Below are 20971 nucleotides of genomic sequence, written 5' to 3'. Positions count from 1 at the left end.
GCATCACTAAGAATTCTCTCTGCTCTTTCATTCATTTATTTAGGATTCATTCACTTGCTGAGGTGCCCCTAGGTGCTAGCCATTATTACCTTTAATGCCAAGGACATGATGGTGTTCCCATTCTCTAAATGTTCAAAGCCTGGCAGTGGGGCTAATTATCATTCATTAAACAACAAATGATAATTTATTGGGCACATTCTCCTTGCCTGTCTTCATCTGACACGAGCCTATTTAAAAACGTCTTCCGGACATTGGTCTGGCTATATCAGCTTACAGTTCATTTTTACCTTAAATAATTGGTTTTCTACATTATCCACAGAGTGGGACTGAGAAAGCTTCCTGTCACAACAATTGGGATTACTCTGTTTCTATTATACAGTTGACATATGTGAATTGGCCCACTTGCTAAAATTTGTTTGCAACCCCCACATTAGTACCTTCACACTCATTCATGGACACATTCAGAGCTGCGAGAATTCTGAGTCACCCTTGCAGAGTTCCCAGCTCAGGCTGAACAAGGCAATGCTCTGCTTTCTTGCAGGAGTGCAGCCCTCCTGCCATAAAGTGTCCTATTCAAGGTCTATTCTGTGCCACATTTTTCACATCTTTGTGCTTGTCGATCATCATGCTGTTTAAAATGGCTCCAAGCACAGTGCCGAAGTGCTGCCTGGTGTTCCTGAGGCAACAAGGCCGTGTCTCAAGGATGAAACCAGTGTGTGAGGTTAGCTTCCTTCAGGCCTAAGTTACAGAGCTATTGGCTATGTGTCAGTGTTAATGACTCAACAACGTATGTGAAAACGGTGTCTAAACAGAAACACACATAAAACAAGGTTCTGTATTGATCTGTTGGCAAAAGCATTGTGGCCAAAGACTTGCAAGAACCTCCCTTTGCACTTCCCTAGGAAACGTATTTGGTCATTCAGTGTTCACAATCATTTCACACAGCACACAACTACCATAAAAAAAAAAAAAAAAAAAAAAAAGAATTAACTGATTGTATTAGGTAAAGAATGCAAAAACCCAGCCATCCACTCTGAGTTCTTTCAGCTTTACCTTCTGAGAATTTAGTAAGGCCACAAAGTGAGGAAATTAAAGTCACCCTCTGGATAGAGGTACTTGGTGGTGTTTTCCAGCCCCCTCAAATCACTCACAGTCTTAGAAAGAAGAGATTGCTGTTCTGCTGTCTAACAAGAGGAGAAAGAGGTCCACAGGCCAGGGGGACTGTGGGTGAAGGTAAATGGATTTTTCTTGGGTGTTGCTGTTTTCTGTTGTGAGAAATCTAATACTTTAAGGTCTGCCACTCTTATTTCCTCCTTGATACTTGGTTTCAACTATCCCAACCACAAAGTAGGCCCAACCTTGTTGAAAGGCCTCTGTGTGACCTTAGGCAAGACCAACGTACGCCACAAAAAAACCAAAAATCTGACTCTTCTAAGCAAATAATACGCTCTTTAGTTGCTAAAACTTTATCAAAAATAACACAATTTAAATCTCACCAAATCATCCAGAAGTTTTGAAAAGGCCCCAGAATTCACATTTCTCTCCTCAAGCAGGAAATGTGACCTCCCCTCCTCAAGCAGGAAAACAACTTCTGGACATCAATGTATTGGAAGCCAGCTTCCCTGTTGCAGGAATTCCATGCTTAGAACCAGAAAATGTTTATTTGTTGAACAAAGCAGTCATCCAAGTGAAAATCTGTTGATAAAGCTTCCAAGCAAGTTGAGAGGCCAAGGCAAGGAGGAAGAACAGCTAATCAGAAATCAAGAGCAAGAAAAATTAGATCCAAAATAGAGTACAAAATGCCCAGAATAACCCAGGAAGACAGCTGATGACTTTTCCTTAAAAATATCTTAATATCACAGTGTCAAATAGCCTCACTATGTCAAGCCAAACATATAACTGCTACTACAACCATAAAGGAATTAGGTAAAAAACAAGAAAAGCTGATGAACAATAACAATTTGTGTTCTGAACCACAAATGAGAACATAGAATACAATTAACTGTTGTACTGTAGTTAGGATTCCACCACTGGTAAGGGATTACACCTCAGTTCAAGGTAATAGTCACAAGAAACTCTCAGGGCTATTTTGATCTGAAAGCTGCTACCATTTCTACAGAGACAGCACATGGTGTCTTCTGCCTAGGGACTAAATGGATCCTGCTACCATGGCTGAAGATTGCACATCCCTAATTTAAGTCTCCTCTTGACTGAAGCAGCTCTGGGCTGTGATTTGACCAGGAGACTAGAACGGCACTATGGAATGGAAGGAATGCAGGGCACACCCAGGGGACCCTATCTCATTTCTTCAATTATGATGCACACAGCCTCGAGCTACTGCTAAATAATAGATTTAAGAACTATTGAAATCCCTTCACCTACTTCTCTACTCCTGAAGCAATGGGAAAGTATGGCTCACTGAAACGATGGAGTCAGAACCCAGGTTTGCCCAAAATATCATAACATTAAACCACACATCCACTAAGTAAGAGTCAAAATTGTCTTGGAACCTCTTCCCCCTTCTTAAAAAACTATTGAGGCTATATATCTAAAAGCCATCATAGATACTTAGGCCTCCTAATTAAATGTATAAATGCATGGAGACTTGAGAGAAAAAACACCATTTGCTCAGTTATAGAATCAGCATGTATTCTCTCACACACACACACACACACACACACACACCACTTATTTGATCATTTGCTAAATGTGTAAACTGTTCCTCTGTCTAGTTATACGCTAGCATATTTGTCTCATAGAGAAAAAAAAAATCAAAGTCACTGGCTGCCAATTTCCCAAGAGGTGAGGAGAAAGCAAAGCAACTGAGAATGAAAAGACTGCTATGGCTTTGACAAGATGAGCAAATAGCTTCTATCAGCCCAAACACTTCACACACACACACACACACACACACACACACACACACACACACACACAGCATCTGCTTGAAGAGAAAGTTCTAAAAGCCCAACTAAATCTCTATCTGATGGTAAAGTGAGCCTAGATATTTGGCAGGAAAAGGAGAGAGCACTAAAAAAAAACATGAAAAGGAAAACATTTTGTGAGTTAGGACATGATGAAAAGAAAATCATTTACTTATTGTCCAAATTATCATGAATCAATTAAGCACGAGACAAACCACAGGTGACAGAATTCCAAATAAGACCGCCATCCTCAAGCAGTATTTTTAGAATTTTTAGTACGAACTGCCTAAAATAATATTTAGTTCACAAAAGACAGTAAGGAGACAGAAAGTCCCAATCCCCACATAATAATGAAAGTGATAAAGACTGCAAAACGGGTACAGAGAAAAGGATGTAAAGGATAAAGCCACAGTAGATGCTTTCTTTGGGGATGACATCATCTCAGTGGTTACAAATTTCCTACTTACAAACCACTACACTACAGGGTGGAGGGATGATACAGGCAGGCCTGAGTGAATAGGTAACAGTACAGTCCCATGGCCTTCCTTGGCCTAATGAAGAGAAGACAGAGATGAAACTGGACAAGGGGCTCCCACCTCATTCTTGTGTCTGGGTGCATTCAGCCTCAGAAGCGGTATAATCAGACAGCTTTCACCACTATCATCCATAACCCAAGGACCACTGACACAGAGGAGAGAATAGGGTGTTGCCTGCACTCTTAGGCAAATGAAATTTCATATATTTGCCAGTTGCCAGAAAACCTAGGACTAAAAGTACAGCCAGGAGCAGTGGCTCACACTTGTAATCTCAGTTCTTTGGGAGGCCAAGGTGGGAAGATCACTTGAAGCCAGGAGTTCAAGACTAGCCTTGGCAATAAAACAAGACTCTGTCTCTAAAAAACTTTAAAAACAAGCAGGCATGTTGGCACACGTCTATAGTTCCAGCTACTCGGGAGACTAAGGTGGGAGGATCACTTGAGCCCAGGAGCTCAAGGCTGCAGTGAGCAAGGATCGCACCATTGTACTCCAGCCTGGGCATCAAACGGAGACCCTGTCTCTCAAAAAAAAAAAAAAAAAAAAAAGAGACAGAGTATAATGTATAAAATTACAAATTTCCTTTATGCAAAATAACCCTAGTTTCCCACAAAGCTCCACTGGTCTCTTTCTGAACTAAGTAAACCAGTTCAGACAACCAGGAGTGTCTTCACTGACTCACCCTGGGGAGGAACATGCCAAGGACACATGGACAAATGTTTCCTTTCATCCTTCCTCTGAGTTTCACTCTAAGGTGAGGCAAGTAGAAAACATATTTTTGTTAGTACTCACCACACTTAAAATAAATTAAAAACCAAAGTCTCATATTTTTAAAAAGTAACCTGAAAACTCATAAAGTATCAGATATAAATCGGTAATCTTAGTAACAAGAATAAGAAATATCATTTTTAGTGCTAGATCTATATGTCCTGAAGCATACTGCTAATACTATTGTAGTCAATTATTACAGCAAATTTTGGGGGCATTTTAGAGGTGGACCTTTTAACACCCCATTTTACAGATGTGGAAGGTGAGGTCCGGAGACAAGAAAGTGGTGGAATTGTGATCTGAATGCAGGAAGATCTGAAGGCAAAGCCCACATGCTCACATCCCCTATTTGTCTGGGAAAATACATTTTTTCCTAGTTGTATACTTTTAAGTTCAATCTTGGCTCAAGATTCATACTTTGAAGAATTGGTTTTTCAAAACTTCCTTAAAACAAATTAGACTTAATGAATTTGTTCAGAAAATTCTTTGAGAGTCCCTTTTGAGCTCAGGTCTGCCTCAATTTTTCTTTCTCTATTCATCTTCCTAGACGCCTCAGGTCTCATAAGCCAAGTCTTCCCTGGGGCTCTTACTTTTGCAGGTTCTTAATCTGATTTGCAAGCTATCCTGACAGTTTCTATGGGAATCCAGACACATCTCTCTTCTGGATCTATTTTCTCTTCCTCTACATAGTCCCTCCTTGTACACGACCAAAGCCCTTCTCTGCCAGGACAATAAGCCTATCATACCAGAGAGGGCTTCCACCTGGCCACACCCCACAAGAGTAATCTACAAAAACATCTTCATCTGATCCTGTTGAGTAAGCAGCTTAGAATATCACAATGAAACAGACAAATCACTTGGCTACCTAAAGTTCAACATCATTCCAAAGTGCCAACGAATTAAAATGACTTTAGTCCCTAAACAAACAAAATACAACCAAAAAGATATGCATAACTGGGGGTGCCAAGATGGCCAAGAGGAGGCAACGTCGGAATGCAGCTCCTAGCGCATGAGATGCAGAGGGCTAGAGGACTTCACGATTCCAAGTGAGGTGCTGGATTTGTCGCTGTGGGACTGGTAGGATTCTGAAAATAGCACAGAGAAGGCGAGCAAAGTAGCAGGGGGAGTGCAGCCCACAGAGGGCAAACCGAGACAGGGTGGGCCGATCCCACCTGGAAAGTGCAGCTGGCTCAGAGGGTTGGGGACTTCACCCTTTTGGTCCTCTGATTCCAATCCTTTGGTTCCCTCATCCCCTGCAACCCACGGTCCACGACAACCCCGCCAGACTGAGGGGCGCCATGGGTTGTCAATGCAAATCTGAGCGATGGCTCCCACCTGGTGCCACAAGTTGGCACAGACCTGGACGGAAGTGTGGACGAGCCAGCGTGATGAAACTACCTGTCCTACAGAAAGAGGGAGAGTTGAAAGCAGGGAAACAGGCTATAAGGCCTGGCAGCCCCACCCCTCCAAAACTCAAACTGAAGCCAGCGCTCTGGAGAGCTTCCCAGCAAAAACACCAGTTTGACCCCAATGGGGAAGATTGAGCTCCGGGAAGGAGAGACACCATTGGGAAGGCAGGGCTAATATCACCTGCAAACAAACTCCAGGGGAAGACCACCGACCCAGCAGCCTGACTGAATCCAAAGCAGCCCAGCAGCACCTCTACAGGCCAAAAAAGATATAGCTCCAACCTCAACAAAAAGAATGTATTCTCAGATTCCTCCCGAAATCACCAACATCAAAGATCAAAGGGAGATAAATCCACGAAGATGGGAAAAAACCAGCACAAAAAGGATGAATCCACCAAAGACCAGAACACCTCTCCTCCCCCCAGGGATCACAGCTTCTTACCATCAAAGAAAAAACAAGACAGAGCACTAGTTTGACAAATTGACAGAAGCAGGCTTCAGAAGATAGGTAATAACAAACTTCTCTGAGTTAAAAGACCACGTCTAACCCAATGAAAAGAAACTAAGAACCTTGAAAAAAGGTTAGATGAAATGCTAACTAAAATAACCAGCCTAGAGAAAAACATAAATGTCTTGATGGAGCTGAGGAACACAGCATGAGAACTTCACGAGGCATACACAAGTTTCAACAGCCGAATTGATCAAGCAGAAGAAAGGATATCAGAGATTGAAGATCAAATCAATGAAATAAAACAAGAAGGAAGGATTAGAGAAAAAAGAGTGAAAAGAAATGAACAAAGCCTCCAAGAACTATGTGATTATGTGAAAAGACCTAATCTATGCTTGATCGGCATACCTGAATGTGACAGGAAGAATGAATCCAAGCTGGAAAACACTCTTCAGGATATTATCCAAGAGAACTTCCCCAACCTAACAAGGCAGGCCAACATTCAAATCCAGGAAATTCAGAGAACACCACAAAGATACTCCTCAAGAAGAGAAACTTCAAGGCACATAATCGTCAGATTCACCAGGGTTGAAATGAAGGAAAAATCCTAAGGGCAGCCAGAGAGAAAGGACGAGTCACCTACAAAGGAAAGATCATCAGACTCACAGCAGATCTCTCAGCAGAAATCCTACAAGCTAGAAGGGAGTAGGGGCCAATATTCAACATCTTTAAAGAAAATAACTTACTACCCAGAATTTCATATCGGGCCAAACTAAGCTTCATAAGTGAAGGAGAAATAAAATCCTTTATGGACAAGCAATTACTGACAGATTTCATCACTGCAAGACCTGCCTTACAAGAGCTCTTGAAGGAAGTACTAAACATGGAAATGAACAACCAGTACCAGCCACTGCAAAAGCATACCAAATGGTAAAGAACGACACAACGAAGAAACTGCATCAAATAATGGGCAAAACAACCAGCCAGTAACAAAATGGCAGGATCAAATTCAAACATAACAATATTAATGTTGAATGTAAATGGCCTAAATGCCCCAATCAAAAGACACAGGCTGGCAAACTGGATAAAAAGTCAAGGCCCATGGGTGTGCTGTATTCAGGAGACCCATCTCACATACAAAGACTCACATAGACTCAAAATAAAGGGATGGAAGATTTACCAAGCAAATGCAGAGCAAAAAAAAGCAGGGGTAGCAATCCTAGACTCTGATAAAATGGACTTTAAACCAACAAAGATCAAAAGAGACAAAGAAGGGCATCATATAATGGTAAAAGGATCAATGCAACAAGAAGAGCTAACAATCCTAAATATATATGCACCCAATGCAGGAGCACACAGAACATAAAGCAAGTTCTTAATGACCTACAAAGAGACTTAGATTCCTGCACAATAATAGTGGGAGACTTTAACACTCCACTGACAATATTGGACAGATCAACGAAACAGAAAGTCAACAAGGATATCCAGGACTTGAATGCAGATCTGGACCAAGCAGACCTAATACACACTTACAGGACACTCCACCCCAAATCCACAGAATACACATTCTTCTCAGTACCACATCACACTTACTCTAAAATTGACCACAGGAAGTAAATCACTCCTCAGCAAATGTAAAAGAACAGAAATCATAAGAAACAGTCTCTCAGACCACAGCGCAATCAAATTAGAACTCAGGATTAAGAAAAGCACTCAAAACCGCATAATCACATGGAAACTGAACAACTTGCTCTTGAATGATGAATGGATAAACAATGAAATGAAGGCAGAAATAAAAATGTTCTTCAAAACCAATGAGAATGAAGACACAATGTAGCAGAATCTATGGGATACATTTAAAGCAGTGTCTAGAGGGAAATTTATAGCAATAAACGCCCACATGAGAAACAAGGAAAGATCTAAAATCGATACCCTATCATCAAAATTGAAAGAGCCAGAGGAGCAAGATAAAAAAAAAACTCAAAAGCAAGCAGAAAACAAGAAATAACTAAGATCAGAGCAGAACTGAAGAAGATAGAGACACAAAAAACCCTTCAAAAGAAATCAATAAATCCAGGAGCTGGTTTTTTGAAAAGATCAACAAAATAGACAGACTGCTAGCTAGACTAATAAAAAAGAAAAGAGAGAAGAATCTAATAGATGCAATAAAAAACAAAAAAGGTGAGATCACCACCAATTCCTTGGAAATACAAACTACTATCAGAGATTACTACAAACAGCTCAATGCACATAAACCAGTAAATCTGGAAGAAACGGATACATTCCTGGATACTTGCACACTCCCAAGACTAAGCCAGGAAGAAGTTGAAACCCTGAATAGACCAATAACAAGGTCTGAAGTCGAGGCAGCAATTAACAGCCTACCATCCAAAAAAAGTCCAAGTCCAGATGGGTTCACAGCCAAATTCTACCAGACATACAAAGAGGAGCTGGTACCATTCCTGCTGAAACTATTCCAAACAATACATAAAGAGGGAGTCTTCCCTAATTCTTTCTATGAGACCAGCATCATCCTGATACCAAAACCTGGCAGAGACAAAACTAAAAAAGAAAACTACAGGCCAATATCCATGATGAACATCGATGCAAAAATCTTCAATAAAATACTGGCAAACCAAACCCAACAGCACATCAAAAAGCTTATCCACCACAATCAAGTAGGCTTCATCCTGGGGATGCAAGGCTGGTTCGACATATGCAAATCTATGAACGTAATCCACCATATAAACAGAACCAAAGACAAAAACCACATGATTATCTCAATAGATGCAGAGAAGGCCTTCGACAAAATTCAATGGCCCTTTATGCTAAAAACTCTCAATAAACTAGGTATCGATGGAACATATCTCAAAATAATAAAAGCTATTTATGACAAACTCACAGCCAATATCATACTGAATGGGCAAAAACTAGAAGGATTCCATTTAAAAACTGGCACTAGACAAGGATGCCCTCTCTCACCACTCCTATTCAGTATAGTATTGGAAGTTCTAGCCAGAGCAATTAGGCAAGAAAAAGAAATAAAGTGTATTCAATTAGGAAAAGAAGAAATCAAATTGTCCTGATTTGCAGATGACATGATTGTATATTTAGAAGACTCCATCATCTCAGCCCAAAACCTCCTCAAGCTAATCAGCAACTTTGGCAAAGTCTCAGGATACAAAATCAATGTGTAGAAATCACAAGCATTCCTATACACCAACAACAGACAAACAGAGACCCAAATCATGAATGAACTCTCATTTACAATTGCTACAAAGAGAATAAAACACCTAGGAATACAACTAACAAAGGATGTAAAAGATCTCTTCAAGGACAACTACAAACCACTGAACAAGGAAATAAGAGAGGACACCTTCCATGCTCATGGTTAGGAAGAATCAATACTGTGAAAATGGCCATACTACCCAAAGTAATTTATAGATTTAATGCTATCCCCATCAAGCTACTACTGACCTTCTTCACAGATCTGGAAAAAAAACACTTTAAACTTCATATGGAGCCAAAAGAGAGGCCATATAGCCAAGACAATCCTAACCAAAAAGAACAAAGCTGGAGGCATCATGCTGTCTGACTTCAAACTAAACTACAAGGCTACAATAATCAAAACAGCATGGTACTGGGACCAAAACAGAGATATAGACCAGTGGAACAGAACAGAGGCCTCAGAAATAACAGCACACATCTACAACCATCTGATCTTTGACAAACTGGAAAAAAGCAATGGGGAAAGGATTCCCTGTTTAATAAATGGTGTTGGGAAAACTGGCTGGCCATATGCAGGAAGCTGAAACTGGACACCTTCCTTACACCTTATACAAAAATTAACTCCAGATGGATTAAAGATTTAAACATAAGAACTAACACCATAAAAATCCTAGAAGAAAACCTAGGCAATATCATTCAGGACATAGGCACAGGCAAGGACTTCATGACTAAAACACCAAAAGCAATGGCAGCAAAAGCCAAAATTGACAAATGGGATCTAATTAAACTTAAGAGCTTCTGCACAGCAAAAGAAACAATCATTATAATGAACCAGCAACCAACAGAATGGGAAAAAAATTTTTGCAATTTACCCATCTGACAAAGGGTTAATATTCAGAATCTACAAAGAACTAAAGCAGATTTACAAGAAAAAAACAAACTCATTCAATAGTGGGTGAAGGATATGAACAGACACTTTTCAAAAGACATTTATACAGCCAACAAACATATGAAAAAGTGCTCATCATCACTGGTCATTAGAGAAATGCAAATAAAAACCACATTGAGATACAATCTCACGACAGTTAGAATAGCAATCATTAAAAAATCTGGAGACAACAGATGCTGGAGAGGATGTGGAGAAAAAGGAACACTTTTACACTGTTGGTGGTAGTGTAAACTAGTTCAAGCCATATAGAAGACAGTGTGGTGATTCCTCAAGGATCTAAAAATAGAAATTCCATTTGACCCAGCAATCCCATTACTGGGTATATACCCAAAGGATTATAAATCGTTCTATTATAAAGACACATGCACACATATGTTTGTTGTGGTGCTGTTTAGTAAAGACCTGGAATCAATCCAAAGGCCCATCAATGATAGACTGGAGAAAGAATATGTGGCACATATACACCATAGAATACTATGCAGCCATAAAAAATGACGAGTTCATGTCCTTTGTAGAGACATGGATGAATCTAGAAACCATGATTCTCAGCAAACTGACACAAGAACAGAAAACCAAACACCGCATGTTTTCACTCATAGGCAGGTGATAAACAATGAGAACACTTGGGCCCAGGGAAGGGAAAAACACTCACAGGGCTAGGTCGGGGGTGGGGAGGAGAGGGGAGGGGAGGGACAGTGAGGAGTGGGGTGCATGGGGAGGGATAACACTGGGAGAAATGCCTGATGGAGGGGATGGAGGGTGGGGGATATGGTACCTATGTACTTATGCAACAATCCTGCAGGATGCAGGATGTGCACATGTACCCCAGAGCCCAAAGTACAATAAAAAAAAAAAGATACGCACAACACATTCACAGGAGCACTATTAGTAATATGCCCAAACAGGAGACTATCTAAATATTCAGCAACTGTAAAATAGGTATACAGTTGAATAGCATTAGAGCAAAGAGAATGCAAAAAATATTGTATACCGCCGGGCGCGGTGGCTCACGCCTGTAATCCCAGCACTTTGGGAGGCCGAGGCGGGTGGATCATGAGGTCAAGAGATCGAGACCATCCTGGTCAACATGGTGAAACCCCGTCTCTATTAAAAATACAAAAAATTAGCTGGGCACGGTGGCGCGTGCCTGTAATCCCAGCTACTCGGGAGGCTGAGGCAGGAGAATTGCCTGAACCCAGGAGGCGGAGGTTGCGGTGGGCCGAGATTGCGCCATTGCACTCCAGCCTGGGTAACAAGAGCGACACTCCGTCTCAAAAAAAAAAAAATATTGTATACCATATTGTAGATTTCACAAATATAATCAGCAAAACAAGCTAGACACACACAAAAAATATTCACTGAATGATTCTATTCATAAAAACAAACTAAACAAAGGCATCACAAGGCAGGATATTGGTTGCTTCTGGAGCATGAGAGAGGAGGGCTCTGGGCTGCTGTTAATTTTCTATTAATCAAGGTGCTGATTGCAGAGGTGTGTCGACTTTGTGACATTAATTCCATCAAACCATCCACTTAATGATGTGTGCACTTTCCTCCATGCATACGGTCCTTCAGCAAAGAGCTGAGATGGACCCTTGGGAGCAACTGGTCCATCTGTGCCCCTTGGTTGGCATAAGATCAACTGTTTCCCATGGAGCTTAGATAGCTCATAGACACGGAGGAAATTCATGTAAGGAATGGAACCAGACATCAGATCTCTTAACTTCCCACGAAGGTACCAAAGCTGTGTGAGAGGATGTTTCCCTAACTCCCTTGCTTTTGTGACTCCAGCCAAGGTTTAGAAGGATAAGAATCACATTCCTATTATGAACACAATCCAGGAGGTTCCAATGTCTTATTGACATCCATGCCAGGATGAGCATCTAGGTAAATCAGAGAAAGTCAGACAGCATTACATTCACTCTCACTGGCTAGGTGACCGTCAGCACACTCCTTACCTCTCTTGTACCCTCACCTAGATCACTGAAGTGTTAACTCTTACCCTGCAAGGGTGCCATGAGGATAAGGTAATAAGTAGTGTCAGAGCTGTGCCTGGTTCACAGCAAGCATTCAGAAAAACTATTTGTAGAATGAATATGGAACTGAATTAATCAAATGCTTGTCACTTGGTAGAAGCTCAATAAATAGTAGTTATTATTACTGAGCAAGAGAAATAGAAGAAAGTGGGTAAATATGTTTGTGAGAAACCACCACCTCATATTCTAAGCTTACTGGGTCATTAATGGGTCAACCAGCAATTCTCACTGGTGTAGATAAGGTGGTAAAAATGGTCTGTGAGGTGAAGAGTGATGACGGACTTGAGAAGAGGGCTGTGCTTTTTACTTCATGTGCTACCAGGTCTGTGTTTTCCTTCTCAGTGCCAAATGAAGACTGACTCATCACCTGCCACACCACGTCTAAATCCTACAGCCACCTATGTTAGTCATACTACTCTTAAAATTTACAAGTTTTAAATGGGGGAGTGGATACAAACACTCTTAAACTTAATAAGTAGACTCACTAGAGTCAAGTAACTTTACTGCTGGAAAAAAATTCACACACACTGAGAGGTAATTGAAGGCTTTAGAGAGGACTGAAATGAACCATGGCCAGAAGTGAGTTCACTTACGTTTTTAAAAAGCAGGTTTAATACTGATTTTTTTTTCAGTTCTTCAAATCTTGGATGTACTTAGCAAACTGATCCACAAGTTCTTTGATACTGAAAAGAAACAAATACAAAAACTACAAGGTAAAATTGATTTCAAATTATAGCACACCAGGAAAAAAAAGCAACAAATGGCTGATTATATAAAGAACATCAAACTAGATAACATGAGTGTAATTAAAAACAACATGTGCTAAGGACTTCCTTCCATCCATCCTTTCTCACCTATCCTCCTTCTTCCTTCTTCTCCATTCAGCACTCCACCCTTCTCGCCCTTCCTTCCTCAGTTACTGGATAACCTCAAATACACCCTGATGACTGATGTTTCTACTGAAACCACTGTCATTAATTTTTATAGCACAAAGTAGTAGTAGCACATGGTAAGTACTCTATGAATGTTTGTTGAGTAAATGAATGAACCATAGTTTTACAATATTTTGTCATTAAGGTTAAAAAAAAATAGGAAATACCCAAAATTATTTTGTTGTCCAACAGGAACAAGTTGTAGACAATATGTAGAAATATATACACTGCTTTTCAGACTTCTGCTTCTGATTCTCTTATCTCTTTTAAACAACTAATACTTACGGGGAAATCCCCATTAGTATATATGGGCACATACATCTTCACCATGATACAATAATAAAATGAAATATATTTTTGTACTAAAAGAATATGTAAGAACAACAAAAGTTCCTTTTGAGAAGCCCTCTCTTCAAATGTCTCAGAACTACCTCCATCCAAAGGAGAAACCAAGATGTCTCCGAGTTAAATACAAGAGAAATTCCCACACATTTCACAAATGCATACATAGTCAGGGCCAGTCCTACACAAAATTATGCTGTATGGATGTGGCTGTTTCCTTCCTCTATCTGTCCTTTTGAAAATTCATTAATCCAAGATTTTTAATCAAGTAGGGAAGAGAAAGGATCAGCTCCAAGGTTGCAACAACTATCCTTCATGAGGACATTTTTATTTTAAAAAAGCTTCAGAAAAGGCAAGTGCTTAACAGGGAAATAAAATGCATTACTGACTATGGAATTTCAGGAATGAATGGGGGTGTGGATTGTCATCATGGAATTTCTCAACACCCCATTAAATCACATCAGGTAAACCTCTGTCCAATTTGCTTTCTCCTACAACTGGCTTCATATATGGCTCATATATACACACCAATCCCAGCAAATTTTAAGCAATTTTGGATATATACATAGGCAAGCTCAATTTTAAGACTAGGATGAGGCCAGGCGCAGTGGCTCACACCTGTAATCCCAGCACTTTGAGAGACTAAGGTGGGTGGATCACGAGGTCAGCAGTTCAAGACCAGCCTGACCAACATGGCGAAACTGCATCTCTACTAAAAATACAAAAATTAGCTGGGTGTGGTGGTGCACCTGCAATCCCAGCTACTCAGGAGGCTGAGGCAGGAGAATCGCTTGAACCCAGGGGGTGGAGGTTGCAGTGAGCCAAGATCGCACCACTGCACTCTAGCCTTGTCAACAGTGTGAGACTCTATCTCTAAATAAATAAGTCAGTCAGTAAGTCAGTCAGTCTAGGATGTGCTCTGAAAGTAAACAGTTATCTTAATGAGCAGTTTTCAAAGTGAACGCCTAGGAATCCCATCCTAAGTTGCTTCTGAGAGAAGAGACAGAAGTGAGTGGACGTGCGGCAGTGGGCAGAGAGATTTCACTTTCATCTGTTTCATACTTAGGCCTAAGATTTAGTTGGAGAAGTGGTTCCCTGAGCTGCTTATGAAAGAGCTGAAACAATCAATGTAACCAAGTGATAATTAGATTAAAAGCTACCGCAGAAAATCCCAGTCAGTCTACAACACAGCTGATCTAACACCAAAATCCAACCACCACCTGTCACAGGGCCTTTATGGCAAAACAGGAGTCCCCGCCTGAGTCCCAGGGCAGAGGTCAGCCTGGATCTGAGCAGACAGGAGCTGGGCCTTCTCTTCTTCCCTACTCAGCCCCCTCATCTCCTTCCTTGGAACATCATGAGCAGAAGGAAGGGCACCTACACTTCCATGAGGACTGAGCCAACAGTAAGAGGACAAGATTAGGGTGTGGGGGGACCTGTGGATTTCACAAGATAGAGAAGTAGAGGTCTCCGGGAGTGAACAAAACACAGGGGTTTCTGCAAGTCAGTCATTTCCCAGGCCCTGCCAGGATTTCCACCAGCCTCTTTGCTGGAATTCCATGTGCAAGGTTTACACGCTTCACCTGGGTCAGGGCTTTTAGCTAGGAATGAGAAAGGAGAAAATTAATAGAATAGTTTAAAAAGAAGAAAAAAAAAATCCTATGTTCTATGAAATCTAATTCAAAACAATATGTAAAATAGAAAAAAGGCAGGGAGGGGGAATAGGTGGAGCATTATGAGAAAATAAGCATTGCCTGAATGTGCTCCAGAGAAATTCACAGTAACTAACAGGCAATGAGCATATTCAACCCCTCCCTCAGCACAGAGCTCCAATTATTTGGCCCAACCGGGACTGAATACCCAAAAACATTTACAAACATGAACCATTATATTTTTTGAGTTTTCATCATAGGCCTTGTTTAAGAAAGTCAAAGATGCTCTTTGTTCTACAGTTTTGATCAAATGCAAAGAGACTTTGGTCATTTCCTCTGAAACAGACTTAAGCTATAAATACTAACTAACCAACATAGCCACTCACAAAAAGGCTCAATGACAACTTTAATTTGAAAACAAGAACACATTATCGAACTGAAAAGCCGTAAAAAAAAATCCAAACCCATGCAAACAACATTCCTAGAAGAAAAACCCTTAGTGTAATGACAAGCATAATCACAAATAGCTTTTTATTTGACTCACAAACCTATCCCTTACACAGAGAAGTAAAAAAGAAACCAGGCTATATTTGTGCCCATTTAATCAAACAAACTCTTAACATCCTGCCCAAGACCTCAGGCCTCAAATTCCAAGATAATTCTCCAACTGTTAAATAAGTGATTTCTATGGATCCCTTTGAGGTAGAAAACACATTTGTCACTATTGTTTATTTTCTAAATCCCTTTGATATCCTAAAGTATGACCATCATAACTGAGACTAACATGTTAAACAATCATTAGGAAGCAAAGTTTCTGTTTATCATAATATGTAATGCCATATTTCATGCTTCAAAACTAAAGGAATCTATTGTCTCCTTTAAGATAGGACTTAAGTGTCTAAAGCAAGGGTCTGTAAGCAGGCCAAATGTGGTCTGCCACCTGTTTTTGTAAATAAAATTTTATGGGAGGACAGCCACACCTGTACATTTACATTTTGTCCGTGGTTGATTTTTGCAAGTCACAATGACACAGTTGAGTAGTGGCAACAGAGACCATAAGACCCACAAGTATAAAATGTTTATAGCTGGACTTTTAAGAAAACATTTGCTGACCTCCGGTCTAAAAAACCAGCTACTTCAATAGACTGTCTTAAAATAAGAAATGCGAATTCTGGTTTAGTCATGTTGCCAGATAACTACCTAAGTCACTTAACCTTTAACTACTTTAATTTTTTCATTTATGATACGCTAATTGCAATATTTGTTGGGAACTTACATACCAGGCAATATTCTAAGAGCTTTACTCTTAGTAAATAAACAACAAATTCATTCATTTAATTCTGACAAAACCCTAGGAAAGAAGTAAATTATCTCCATCTTCTAAATGAGAAAATCAAGGCAGAGGGGTTAAATAACTTGGCCAATGTTAAGTAGTGGAGAAATCAGGACCAGAACCCAGGCAGTACAATTCCAGAGCTCATTTCTTAATCTTTATGCTATGTTGATAATACTTTCCATTTTATAAATTATACAAACTAAAAGAAAATCTCAAAAGGTCTGTTATGTTAGGTAAATCCAGTAAAATATACCTCTGTACAATTTAGGTTAAGATACCTAAAATAAGACTATACATGGACTTCCATAGACTTTTACGACCCTTCTAAGGTTAAAGCTAATCTTGGGGTATCGGGAATATAAAAGCCTATACATATCATATTCTTTATTTTTTATCATAAGTAATCAAAGAAGCTAACTGACCAATCTTTTCCTTGGTAAGGAAGACCTGCCCAAGAAGTTCAGGTCCTTCAGAAAGGCTTCAGGATGAAGACTTAGCAAAGAGACCTTAAATCTTCCAAGTTTATTCTCATCTAGTCTTATCCCCACCAAGTTTCCATCTGAGAAAACACTGAGTAAGTGTCAACAGAAATTATGGAAAGATTGTTCTCATAGCCTGGCAAAAAGAGCTCTATCCAGCCACAACCATCACATGGTCAGGAAGATGTCTGCTTGCTGAATCACCCCCACCACTTCCTGAAGTTCTCTGGGATTCGGGGAGGAAATGTGTCACCTAAATGTGACCCAGTGCCCTTTTGTACTGAAAGGTAGGTTTATATGGTTCCAAATAAATAGAGAGAAAATACAGCACTAAATTACTCATCACCAATTCATGTGCAGAGATGGCCTTAACCTTTTTGTTGTCGTTTTGGGCTTTTTCTTTTTTCTTTTTTTTAAGAAACAGGGTCTCACTTTGTCACCCAGGCTGCAGTGCAGTGGTACAATCACAGCTCACTACATACTGGAAAGCCTGGGCTCCAGCAATCCTCTTGCTTCAGTATCCCGAGTAGCTAGGAATATAGGTGTGCAAGCTTGACTAATTTATTACTTTATTTTTTTGTAGTGACAGGCTCTTACTTTGTAGCTTAGGCTGGTCTCTAACTCCTGGTTTCAAGTAGTCCTCCCACCTCAGCCTCCGAAAGTGCTGGGATTACAGACATGGCTCACTGCACCTGGCCTTCAACCTTCGTTTTAATCACGCTCGTCTCCAACTGGTTTTTAGTATCTGCAGAGTAAAGTCTAAAGCCTTGAGTTTGACATTAAAGACCCTCCGCATTTTGTCTTTCCGGCTTTTCCAATCTTATCTCCGTCTATTTTTGGTCTTCATGCCTCCAGGATGGCCTGCTTTCTCTCAGTGTATCATGTCTATGTCTGTTTCTGAAGCCATACTCATTCTGTACCCTTTGTTAAAAACCCTATTTTCCCTCTACTACCAACATCAAAACCTCTACTAGCAACATGCTCAAAACCATATTTATGGCTCAAATACGGTTTTAGCTTCTTAGATCTTACCCAATCATGAAGCCTTTTCATATTATGTCCCTGTGTAGTCTTCTTTTTCTCTCATTGCCAACACCCATTACTATTTCTACCACCCATTCATTCTGGTATTTAATCACATATTAATGTTCACTGTTTAAATATTCCAAAAGTCTGTTTTGCTTTCTCAATAAGACATTGTTCCTCAAATAACAGATTCTTTCAAATAGACCTCTGGCATTTTCAAATTGCAGATAAGGAGTCCCTGACAAGTAGAGCTCACTTAGCTGAGAAGCAAATTCAAATCACAAGCTTGGGCTGTGTTAGTTACATGGGGCCCAGCCAACCAATAAACATCTGTATTCCAAGACAGCTTTGTTTTCTTACTATCTAGAAACTCTTATAAGCAAACTTCAAACTTATTTCTTTGTGGGATTGTTGGAAAAAAGCCAGCGGTCAGTGCTAGCAATGAAAGTGAAGATCAAGTGGTACAAGGAAGGGACAGCCCTTACGCAATAAAATAAATAGACATTAAAGAGATGAAGAAATTACATGTTATGGTATATCTGCAAATCTGAAGATGGATAAGGGCTTGGGATTCATCCCTCATGCTTTAAAGGGTTTAATGTGCAGTTTTTTCTGTGTTTCCACAGTACTAAGCACGGTGCTGTAAATACCAGCTGACTGAATAATCTGATAATCCCATGTCCCAGAGTCCTCAGTGAACCCATTTTCCATGCCAAAATTAAAGTCAATATAGTCAATTTCCCTCAAGGTTCCAAAATTTTAGTATTTGCAATGTCTATTGACATATTACATCAAACAAGGCCCACATGTTTTTAAATTAACATGTTGCTTTGCAATCATATTTGAAGTGTTTAGTCATGGCTTGCTTTCTTTGCCAATACTGCCGAATTATTTTTTATTTTTCACAGTAAGATTCTAATTCAAAGATTCTGAGCAATTGTGGAATTCAAAAGTTGTCAGTCTTTGAAAATTTTGACTGAATTGACTGAAATGATTAAAGTCTGCCATAAAGTTTTATATAAAAGTAAACATATGTAGAGTAACATGCTGTATGGGACTGTGCTGGCAGCGTGGTGAGGGAAAGAACATGGTTCAGCTTCCTGGTATACCAACTATATATCCATTTTACTTTGTGGCAAATACTTTAAAACTTTATTTTATATGAGAATATTATGGACTGAAATGCAAAATTTACATAACAGTGTATTAAAACTATATGGAAAATATTATGAATTATAGCATAAAAATTATATAATAATATCTTTATACAGTGGGTTTCAATTCAGTTTGGGGCAAGAACTTTAGAGTAGATGTTCCCATTATTTGCACACGTCTTGAAGCAATAGGGTAGCATCAGAGCAGAAATCAGAGATTGCTGATTACAGTCAGTCATCATGTCCTCAGAGAAAAAAGCATTCTATAAATGTCCTGAAATATGTTTTATCCCTTTTGAAAACATGGGAGAAATGACTGCACCACTCTCAAAATTTGGGCATCCATCCATACCCAAGAAATTCCATAAAATCAAGCACTTCCACTAAATCATTAACTGGTATGTTATTGCAAATATAACTCAAAAAATATGAAGTCAAACCACTCAGATCCCACAAGCATTATGAAAGGGCATTTTGAACTAATATGAAATTTGTATAGTGATTGAATAAAAACAATGACTTCAGCCCACTGGTACATAACAATTTATCATGTCAGTAGAACTCCAGGAACTAACATACCCCAGTGAGGTCATCACAGGTCTGAAAAGTGGGTTGGTCCATTACGAACTCTATCATTACTGACCTAGCAAGAACAGTAAACCCTCTTTCCCTTAAAATGCCCCACATGGAATTGGCACATTTTCATTGTTAATTAGAACCATGATCTCTGCATCATGTGTGTTTAAGGAAAAAAAATGGATTGGTGGGTTCATCTCCTCCCCCATTTTCCCTCTCACTTTACTGCAGACCAGATTGATACACGCTCTTTTGGTGGGTAAATTGGCAATTGACAATGCTCATCAAAAGCCCTAAAAATATAATAGCCTTTGGCCCAGCATTCTACATTTATTAAGCTTACAAGAAAAACCTGGACAAATGAGCAAAGAGAAATATATACTCTTTTCACAAGAATGTTATAATATTTACAATTAAAAAATAGAAACAATCTAAATGTGTAATCTAAACAATCTAAACCCCTGTCTCTACTAAAAAAAAAAAAAAAAAAATAGCTGGGCATGGTGGCAGGCGCCTGTAGTCCCAGCTACTCATGAGGCTGAGGCAGGAGAATTGCTTGAATCCAGGAGGCGGAGGTTGCAGTTAGCCAAGATTGTGCCATTGCACTCCAGCCTGGGCAACAAAGCAAGACTCTGTCTTGGGGGAAAAAAAAAAAAAAAAAAAAAAATATATATATATATATATATATGCACCAGAATGATTGAGGTGAGGAGGAACACGTGGGGACAAGGAGGAGAGCCATCCTGAAAGAGGCCCAGTGGGTAGGAAAGCATTCAGCAGTCAGACCAGAAGGCATAGTCAACCATCCTAAATATTTCTCTTATATGAAAGATAATAAGAGACTTCTATTTTATATGTGTGTTTATGATATTTAACATATCAGTGCAATAATGTATATTTTATAATAAAGACACATACTGAAGGAGATGCTCACAAGTTTGATGACAGCACTGTCCTGATGAAAAAGGTTCAGAGCCCACTGCAGAAGGCTTTAAAGTGGGAGAAAAATCAACATCAAATTTGAATTTCAAAAAGAACATTCTGCAGACCACATCAGAGGATGAATTTGGAGGCAGGAATGCAATTATGGTTTCAGGGCCATGAACTAGCAGTGAAAATGCAGGGAAGAGGAAAACTGAGAAAAGCATTTAGGGGATTCAGTTGGGGCGTGAAGGAGCA

General features: G+C 39.7%; 1 protein-coding gene across 12 annotated transcripts in view; it reads right to left on the bottom strand.

The window, feature by feature from the left end:
* PPFIBP1 (PPFIA binding protein 1) overlaps nucleotides 1-20971 on the bottom strand; it is a 172699-nt gene that overhangs the window by 107567 nt on the left and 44161 nt on the right. For 11 of the 12 annotated variants that reach the window (XM_064377380.1, XM_064377383.1, XM_064377387.1 and 8 more), the window contains exon 2: nucleotides 12889-12978. The exons of the other annotated variant lie outside the window; for it this stretch is intronic. The gene's annotated coding sequence lies outside the window, so the exon portion shown is untranslated. The remainder of the gene's footprint in view (nucleotides 1-12888; nucleotides 12979-20971) is intronic. 12 annotated transcript variants of the gene reach the window in all.

Source organism: Aotus nancymaae, unplaced genomic scaffold (assembly GCF_030222135.1).
Source record: "Aotus nancymaae isolate 86718 unplaced genomic scaffold, 86718_ANA_hifiasm-v0.15.2.pri h1tg000016l, whole genome shotgun sequence".
Lineage (NCBI taxonomy): Eukaryota > Metazoa > Chordata > Mammalia > Primates > Aotidae > Aotus > Aotus nancymaae.
This window is presented reverse-complemented; position numbering and strand designations above follow the sequence as displayed.